This window comes from Ipomoea nil, unplaced genomic scaffold (assembly GCF_001879475.1).
Source record: "Ipomoea nil cultivar Tokyo-kokei standard unplaced genomic scaffold, Asagao_1.1 scaffold0753, whole genome shotgun sequence".
NCBI lineage: Eukaryota > Viridiplantae > Streptophyta > Magnoliopsida > Solanales > Convolvulaceae > Ipomoea > Ipomoea nil.
The window spans coordinates 18,074-28,672 of NW_017617181.1; positions in this window are offsets into that span (position 1 = coordinate 18,074).

Sequence of the window (10,599 nt, forward strand, 5' to 3'; positions counted from 1 at the left end):
AGTGTCCATAAATTGTCTGATTTTTTTATAAAGGACTAAAATTGTCCGTGTCACTATAAGTCTAGAACTAAAAATGTCTTTTACTCCATTAATTTATATAAGAAAGGTCTTAGGTTCGAATCTCTTCCCAATTAGAGTTGACATAATTGTTAAACATATATTATGAATATGTTAAAATGTATTAAAAATATATAATATAAAATTTAACATAAACTTTGGTCAAATAATTAACCTAACTAAATCCATAGCATTCAAAGTTGAGCATCAAAGATTATAAACCAGGAACTTTAAAAATCATTTGATTTTCTTGAGTTAAAAAAAAATTAGGTTAAGTATATATATATATATATTATTCTTCTTTTGCTTATTTAGAACAAAACTTAATATTTCAATTATGCTTTTGCATTATTGAAATGATTTAGGTCATTATGGTATTAATATTTTTTGTATTTTTTTTATAATGAGTTAATTCCAGCAATGGTCCTCCGATTATTGTGATTTTCTAAAATTGGTCCTCGACTTTTAATTTAGACAAAAAAAGACACTTGGCTTTTAGATTTGTTCCATCAATGGTCCTTCCGTCAAAGATCAGTTAAGTTGGCGTTAATTGGAGGGGTATTATAGTCATTTGATACCGGCTCTGCACCTGCTTCCTCCTCTACTGACGCACCCTCTTTCCCCGCATCTTGAAGCTCAGCCGCCTTCTTCTTCTCTTCCGGGGCTTAATTCTTCCGCCTTAATTTTCGGAGGGAGTTTCAGCAATATCTTTGATCTGCCTTCTCTGTTTCCCACCGCATCCACCTCCACCTCCGAAACCTTACGTTTCTTCTCCGACTTCCTGATAACCTGATCTACTTATAAAGCTTCGTTATTTCCGCTCTTGGGAGTCGTTTTCTGCGGGCTTCTCCTATGCGCACTCGCCTTCCTGTTCTTTCCCGATTCCGAACCCGAATCATCCCTAGATCTTCAGTGTCAGTGCGTCTGTTGATGTCTCTGATCAATCAGTCTTCTATAGCAGCAAACAGACACCAAGCTAAACCCTATCTTAGTTTGCCATAATAATATTGCCAATCATATGTTGGGGTTTTATGGAGAAAAACAAAACACTAACAAACTCCCCCTTTGGCTATTATTTGGCAAAACAACTCGACTAAGATAAACCAAAAACTATGGAGAAAGAAAGGAAGATAAAAATCGCATAAAGAGTAAAGTCTGAAATACAACCCTTAAGTAATAGCAGCACACATGTCGTGCTGATCAACAAAAATAAAAAGTAGCATTCTTCGCAGATCATGAGGCCATCACAAACACACGCCCAGACAGGGCCAGAAGGTACAGAAACACAAAAACAAAACTCCCCCTAAGTTTAATCACTCCCCCTTTTTGTCAAAGATAGACAAAGAACCATTCAGGCATTCGAGAGTTCATCACTGTCGGACTTCACGTTCTCAGAAGCAGCAGACTCAGTCAGGCTCAGACGAAGCAGAACAGTTGCAAGTTTAGTACGGGCTGCAGTGAGTTGCTTCGCAATGATTCCATTAACAGTTTCCAGCTCAGACACCCGAGCCTTCAATCGAAGGGATAGCTGAATGTCCCTCGCATGTGGCGAGTCATCAACATGAGTGTCAGCATCAGAAGATGGAGGCGCAGCCATAGGTGTAACATCTCGGATGTGCTTGCCAGTCAAGAGACGTGGGTCAATAGTGTAGAGCAGAGTTGGACAGATAATCTCGCTTGGCATTGGGACCAGGCCCTGAGTTGTCAGAACTCCAAAAATGATATTAGGATATGGCAGTCTTACCTTCTGTTCCCTCAGATGAATCAAAGTGAGGAAATGATAGAAGATCCACTTCCCCAGATCAATGGTCATTTTGGTGCCAATTCGAAATAGTAGAGCAGCCAGTTGCTTGCCAACCGTATGAAAGTGTGCAGAAGGTAGCCAATTGTGTAAGGCAATACGGTGCAGAATAACATATTTGGAAGTGAGCTTCGAGCTAGACAGAGTATCAACATCACCTGTAGGCCATACAGGAGTCTGACCACCGGTGAGGGTGGTGAGGGTCCTCGCAACTAAATCCCAATCCCTAATCTCTTCCTCATCAACAGCCTTCAGACCATAATACTCATTAATCACATCCGGACCGAAAATATACCATTTCCCTCTGATGAAAATCTGCATGCACCGGGTCCCCGAAAGATTGTCAATTTCTTCATTCAGATTACAGTAGAACTCATAGGTCAGCAGCTTGGAGTAGGGGCAAATGGAGGTGACAGTCTTCATGAGGCCAACTTCACTGAGCAAAGGCAGAATGTCATAGACAGAATTCAATTGATTCTCATCAACCGATCGCTGAACTATAAGTTCCCGTCGAACCATTGTAGACCATTTTCCTTGAGTTGTAGCAGAAACAAACTGAGGTTTATAAATCGATGTGTCAGGGTTGTCCGAAGCAGCTTGGACATCAGGAGTAACACTCCTTCCTCTCGACCTTGTAGTTGGTTTCATCTTTCTGGTAGAGGTGGTGGAGACCGTAGCAGGTGCCTTGTTCTTGACAGACGATCGCAGAGTTTTGAAAACCTGTTGAACAGGTGGATCACTTTCAGCCTTGACAGACTCAGCAGATCGCCTTCTTTTCTCAGGTTGAACCGTATCAAGATTATCATCACCGGTTTCAACGGCTACTCTCTCAGGAATCCCTTTGCGCTTCGATTTTCTTGTCTCTCTGGATGGAGAATGGTCGATTGGGCTTGGTGAAACCGAGTGGCTTGTTTCTGACACAGGAGCAGACGAAGAGCTAAGAAGTTTGGAGACTTCTCGAATTTTGAAGGTAGTCGAGTCTGGATGTGCTGTTGCTTCCACTGTAAGAGGTCCAGATAACTGAGCTTGAGGACCATAAACTTCAGCCAGTATCTTCTCATCATACTGTCAATCTGTACAGAAGGATCATCAGGGTGAATGACTCTATAAGGTTCTGGTACAGAAGCAGATGGTAAACCGGCAAAGTGACGGATGTGGTCAACGCTCTCAGCCAAAGAGGGTGAAGTATAAACTGGAACTCCATCAATTTGATCAGAGAAACGAGGGCTTGAGAGTCTGGCAACCTCAATTTCAGTCGACACCTTAGGAGAAACATCAACCGGGCAAACTTCAACCGGTGACTTAGCAGCATCAGATATGGGTACAACAGGAATAGCAGATCGTGCAATATTAGCAGAGTACACAACTAGACTCAAATTGTCTACCTTATCATCAGAATCACTGTTAGGGACAACTTTTGTAGACTCCAAATTTTCAGAAGATACATGAAGAGGATCATCAGACACAGAGGATTTCACAGACAGAAAAACATTCTCATTATCGGATTGTGCAACAGGCAGAGCAGATTCAATATCATCAGAAATTAAATCATCGAGCTTATCAGGAGATATCTCAATAGGGGTTTCAGAAGTACTAGACCTGTTACGAAGAATGTCAAGACGATGTTTGGCTTCTTCCTGTGCAGCTTGAAGATAGAGAGGTTGAGCTGCTATCCGTCGACGCGAGACTTCTTCAGATTCCAGAGCCCTCTGGGCGAAATATTGGAGGAAAGCCCCAGCACGGTTTCCATCGTCAGGCTCAGGTATGGACGTAGGGCTAACATCATCACTCGCTTCGGAGGCCAACATCAAGAGGTCACTTGTGTCTTCGTCGGACCAATCCGCATAGAACTCCGGGTAATCTGAGAGCACTGTGACCACAATTTTGTCGCGGAGATCAGGGTCAAGTTTCAACTTCTTTTTCATAGCGAGTTGGAGAAGAGTTTTGACATGCTTCGTGGCTGTTTCTGGTGAATGAACTTTCCTCCCCAGCTTAATGATACTATTCCTCACAGCATCCGCCATTATCGTGTGATTCTGGGAAGGAGAAGAGAGAAACCCTAGGTGTGAAATTAGAAAGCCAACAACAGAGAGCAAGGTAGAATTTTGAACTCTTCCTTCAAACGAAGAGACCCGATCAAATACACAATCCCAAGGGTGATGAACACTATTTAATGCGATTGTCAGATTGCATGCAGCGAATGTGATTGACGCAACGGTATAGCTCCTTTTTAGGGATTAAACGGATGATTTGAATTTTGAAAGAGGCGAATTAATTTTGGTAACCAAGGTTAAGAAAATAATCTTAACATAAACAGAAGGGAGATTAAAAAGGAAGTCAAATATGGAATTTTGACCCGTGATAGAGATTATTATACACTCTCCTTCTGTGTCATCATTCTGCCTTATAGATCAATCCTACAGATTCCCAGAGCAGATCTGAGAATCTCAAACCCATTTGCGTCCAGAGGCTTAGTCAGTATGTCAGCCAATTGCTTATCTGTTTGAATATATTCCAATTCTATTTCCTTTGACTCTACCAAGTCTCTGATGTAGTGATGTCTTATATCAATATGCTTCGTTCTGGAGTGTTGAACTAGATTCTTTGAAATGTTTATTGCACTGACATTGTCACAGTAGAGTGTCATAGTCCGTTGTGTGAGACCATAATCTAACAACATTTGCTTCATCCAGACCAATTGAGTGCAACATCCTCCAGTTGCTATATATTCTGCCTCTGCAGTGCTTAGAGAGATTGAATTCTGCTTCTTGCTTATCCATGAGACTAAATTCTTTCCAACAAAGAAGCATCTACCTGATGTACTTTTTCTGTCATCTATGTTACCTGCCCAATCAGCATCACAATACGCACTTAGGCTGAGTTCACTGTCCTTGGAATACCATAACCCATACTGAATTGTGCCCTTGATGTATTTCAAGATCCGTTTAGCAGCTATCAAATGTGACTCTTTGGGATCGGATTGATATCTTGCACACATCCCAACACTGAACATAATATCTGGGCGACTCGCTGTCAAATAGAGCAGACTTCCGATTAGGCTTCGATAGACTGTGTTATCAACTGACGCACCAGTGTCATCTTTTGATACCTTTGTGGAAGTGGAGATAGGAGTTCTGGGACTTTTACACGATTCCAGATCGAATTTTTTTACCAAATTCTTGGCATACTTTTCTTGTGAGATAAAGTAGCCTTCAGCACTCTGTTTGACTTGAAGTCCTAAGAAATAAGTCAGTTGACCTACCATGGACATTTCAAATTCTTCCTTCATAACCTTCACTAAGTCATCAGTATATTTCTGTAGAGTAGATCCGAAGACAATATCATCTACGTAAATATGAGCTATAGTCACATGACTTCCAGTGGTTTTAACAAACAAGGTCTTGTCAACACTCCCTCGGCTATACCCATGATGTAGCAGATACTGTGTCAGTCGTTCGTATCATGCCCTTGGAGCTTGTTTAAGGCCATAGAGAGCTTTTCTAAGCTTGTAGACATGCGTCGGATGAACTGGGTCTTCAAAACCTTTAGGTTGTGCTACATAGATATCTTCATGCAGATACCCGTTCAGAAATGCTGTCTTAACATCCATCTGAAACAGTGTGAAACCCAGAATACATGCAACTGCCAATAGAATTTTGATTGACTCTAATCTTGCAACAGGAGCAAACGTTTCATCATAGTCAATACCCTCAATTTGGGTATATCCTTGAGCAACCAACCAAGCTTTGTTTCTTGCAATATTTCCAGCTTCATCAGTTTTATTTTTGAAGATCCACTTTGTTCCAATTATGTTAACTCTCTCAGGTCTAGGTACCAGATCCCAAACATAATTTCGGTCAAACTGATGTAGCTCCTCTTGCATAGCCTTAATCCATAGATCATCTTGCAAGGCTTCCTTCACATTTTTTGGTTCTATCTTTGAGGTGTAGCAGGCGGATCCGGATATCTCTATCAGATTACTTCTCATTCGACTCCTAGTTTTCATTCCATCAGTTGGATGACCAATTATGTTGTCTGATGGATGGTTTTTCTGAGTTCTGGTGGGTTTGTTCTTACCATCACCATCCGGGAGAGGATTCTCCTGTTCAGGACTTACTTTATTTTCTTCTGACGCATCATGAGTGTCGGACAGTTTTGTTCCCTCACCTGTTTTCAACGACTCATCGATAGGGAGTTCTGTCTCTGGATCAGGTACCGATGTTTTATCTGATTCTTCTGGATTGTCATCTATAACAACGTTCACTAATTCCATGACTGATTGAGTTCTTTTGTTGTATACACGATAAGCTCGACTGTTTGGAGAGTACCCAAGAAAGATGCCCTCATCACTCTTTGGGTCAAACTTTCCTCTTTGTTCCCTACCAATTAGTACATAACACCTCGTTTCAAAAACATGAAAATACTTTAAATTTGGCTTCTTCCCTTTCCATATCTCATATGGTGTCTTAGACGTACCTGGTCTGAGATATACTCTATTCACAGTATGACATGCTGTGTGTACTGCTTCAGCCCAGAAACGCTGTGGCAAATGCGATGCGTGTAACATAACTCTAGCCATTTCCTGTAAGGTCCGGTTCTTTCTTTCTACCACACCATTCTGTTGAGCTGTTCTGGGAGCTGAGAACTCATGAGCTATACCATTTTCAGAACAGAAATCTGAGTATAGAGAGTTTTCAAACTCTTTCCCATGATCACTTCTTAGCCTTTGGATTTTTATTATTAGTTCATCGTTTTCTTTCTGCACTCTTATGCATAGAGTATTGAATGCATTGAATGCCTCAGATTTATCCCTCAGAAAGTATACCCAGCTGAACCGAGAGGAGTCATCTACACAGACAAAGATGTATTTCTTTCCGCCAATGCTTTCGATCTGAGTTGGTCCCATGAGGTCTATATGAACCAGTTCTAGACATCTCTCAGTAGTGATCACTTTTACTGCTTTGTGAGGAGCCCTTATTTGCTTTCCAATGGCACATGCTCCACAGACTCCTTCCTGTTCTATTTTGAGCTTTGGTGTCCCACCAACAGCATCTAACTTGATCATTTTATCCATATCTCTGAAGTTTATGTGACCCAATTGTCGATGCCACAGTTTTGATTCATCTGTTTTAGATATTAGACAAGCAGGTTCATTGGTTAGAACATAACAATTGTCAGAGGATCGTGTTCCTTCCATTACCACTTGGTCTGCTTTATCACGGACTCTACAGCAGTCACGATTAAAACACACGTTCCAATTTTGATCACACAGCTGACTGATGCTAATGAGATTTGCTTTCAGTCCACTGACTAAGAGAAATTCATCCAGATGTGGTAAACCTGGAACATTTAGGATACCTTTTCCAACTATCTTTCCTTTTTGCCCGTCTCCATACGTAACTGATCCACTGCTAGGCTGAACAGACATGAGACACTTGACATTCCCAGTCATGTGTCTGGAACATCCACTGTCGAAGTACCATCTTGTTGCAGTCATAGAGGCGGTCAGAACTATTGTGGGATAGCAGATTACTTCTGATTTCCTAACCCAAACTTGTCTCACAAAGGGAGTAATGGACTTGTTCTGGTATTTCTCCTTCCTCTGATCTCTGTAGAAGAAGTAACATTCAGGTCGGGTATGCCCTTTTGTTTGACAGTAGTGACGGGTATGTATTGTCTGACTTTTACAAGCTTGGTCTTGAACCTTGAGTACTAGGATTGTATTTTCAATCTGCCAGATTGAGGGTCAGCAATCCAAGTGTGTATGCTCCCTTTCTGTTTTATCTGTGATGATTGACTTTGATCATAATTGTGAAATGATCTACCAACTGATGTTCCTTCTTTTATAAACATAGGTGCCATCTTTGAGGACTCTCCTCGTTCAAAACCAAGTCCCTTTTTGTCATTTGGATTTTGACCAGAATCCAGAATTTTGTCTAAGGTAGAGGTGGTATCCATCATCTTGATTTTCTTCTTTAAGTCCTCCAATTCCTTTATCAATTTTCCCTCTCGTGATCTTATCTGAGTGATGAGATCTTCTTTTAGGACGAGTTCAGTAGATAGTTTCTTCAGGTGATCATCTCGTTGCTTCAGATCGTCATTCAGACTCTTGTTAACTTTCACCAGTTGTTCCCAACTTCCAACTAGTTTAGCAAATTCCAGTTCCAGTTGTGTATGTCTCTCTTCAAAGTCATCTGATGATATGTAAGATTCTTCATCTGTATCATTCTCTTCTGATTGATTTTCTGCTGCCGTAAAGAAAGCCACGAAGTTTCCACATTTTCATCAGACTGATCATTTGCTGCTTTATCTTCATCATCATTGAGGGTAGCTACCGACATAGCTTTCTTCCTTTCGAGATAAGTTGCACATTCAGATTGTATGTGTCCGAATCCTTCACACTCTCGACATTGCACTAATCTGTTTAGGGGTTTAACTGTGTCAGTCGGATTACTTCTGATTTGTCTTGTTCGGCCACTTTGAGACTGACTGTTCTGTGAGAAGGAGGGCGTTTCTGTTTTCTGATATGAGGAGTTTCCACTTTTGTACTGTGTCCTGTTGGGTTGTCCTTGACTCCTGCGGTTGAAGCCTTTCAATATTTTCTTAAAGTTCTTTGTTAGAAGGGCCAAGGCTTCGTCATCGATTTCATCTGTGTCAGATTCTCGATCAGCTTCGGCAACAAAAGCTACTAACTTGCCTTTTCTGCTGGTTACAGGTTCATCATCAGCTAGCACTTCAAGTTCATAAGTGTGTAAACTTCCCATAAGTTCACCCACACTCTTTTTCTCCTAGCCTGAGTGTTCTTGAATTGTAGTCACCTTCATTCGAAAACGTTTGGGTAAAGATCGAAGGATCTTTTTGACTACTCTTTCATCAGTAAAAGGTTCACCAAGTACAGAGGCTCTGTTCATCAAATTCTGAACCCGACTGTGAAAGGTTGAAATCGTTTCCTCTTCACCCATCCTGAGAGATTCAAATTCTGATAGTACCAACTGAAGTTTTGACTGCTTGACATCACTGGTACCTTCGTATCTGGTTTCAAGTGTCCCATACTCATTTTGCTTCTTTTATTCCGGTGACAAGAGTAAAGACTGATTCATGCAGAGATCCAACAATAGAGTTTAGAGCCTTATTATTTAAATCAGAGGACGTCATCTCTTCTTCAGTCCATGTCTCAATAGGTTTGGCCCCAGCAGTTCCATCAGCATTCTGAACTGTCGAAGGACTCCATCCAGTGAGGACAGTACGATAAACTCTGGTACCTTGTGCCTGAAGATAAATCTCCATTCGAGCCTTCTAGAAAGAATAGTTGTGGCCATCCAATTCAGGTGGTTTCATACTTGCATCCATCCTGCATCAAAAGACACCCAGCCAAAAACACATGCAGAAAGCAGACAGATACCCAACAGATAACAAGAGAAACAGCTTCTTAACGAGAGAAAAATGCAAAACAAAACTTCCCGTAAGGATCAAGTCATTGTGTAGACTTAAAAGCTCTGATACCACATGTAATTTTGCATTTTCCCAGATTAAGATAATTGTATTAGCAATAAGCACCTTGTAGAAGACTGACTGATATAACGACGTGAGATGTCAGTCAGACGAATAGATAGAAGATTAGTTTGTCGAGGAAAAACTAAAAGCAAACAGTAAAGCCACACAAACGATGTTTACCCAGTTCGGTACAGTGTGTATCTATGTTTGGGGGACGATCACTGAGGCGTCCAATCCACTAACTCATAATCCAATGTACAAAGGTAGAGAAACAAGAATCTCACCCAAGTGCCCCACACAAGGTACGTACCCAGTCTACAAAGGTTTAGTGAATTGTTGAAGACGGAGAGCCACGCATGCAGAAGTCCAACGAAATCCCTTCGGTTGGAGAGCTAACTCTGATGCAGTCCGCTTCAATGACGCAGTCCCACGTTGTTCCCACAACTGAGTGATCTTCGCGTCCTTTCGTTTAAGCAACGATAGTTCTTCTCAAGTTCTTCATCATAATCACCAAGAACATATATTCTTGAGAAGAGACATAATCAAAGATGTGATCTTCTGTATAGCAAGGAGTGCCTTTTTGTCTTCTTAAAACGTAACCCTAATTCATGACCGAATGAGGGTGCTTATACTTCCTTAGAAAAGCCACTCTCCAAAAATATCTTTGATTGTAGATGGTAGGACGATTTGTGAAGAATGCAATCTTAGAGATTCGGTTCATACCTTCCAAAACAGATCCGCTGATTTTCTTTCCAAAAGTCTTCAAACCGCGTTCAGTGTTTTGGAAACTTCTTCCTTTATCAGATCTTCAGTGTCAGTGCGTCTGTTGATGTCTCTGATCAATCAGTCTTCTGTAGCAGCAAACAAACACCAAGCTAAACCCTATCTTAGTTTACCATAATAATATTGCTAATCATATGTTGGGGTTTTATGAAGAATAACAAAACACTAACAATTACCTTGTAAAGAATCATGAGTTTTTATTTCAAAAAATAAAAAAATATCAAAGTTATAATACAAAACATGTTACTCCCTCTGTCCAATTTTATATGTCCGGTTCAGTTAACGATGCTTGACTGAAGTTATTTTTAATCCAATTTTTCATAATATTATGTTTAGTATTAGAATACAAAATTTATATATTTAGAAACTACACTAAAAGTACTACTGAACACAAAAATCAAATTTAAAAATAAGTAAAAATACTAAAGAAAATAAATAAAGAAGAAAAAGTTAGTTTGACCCAT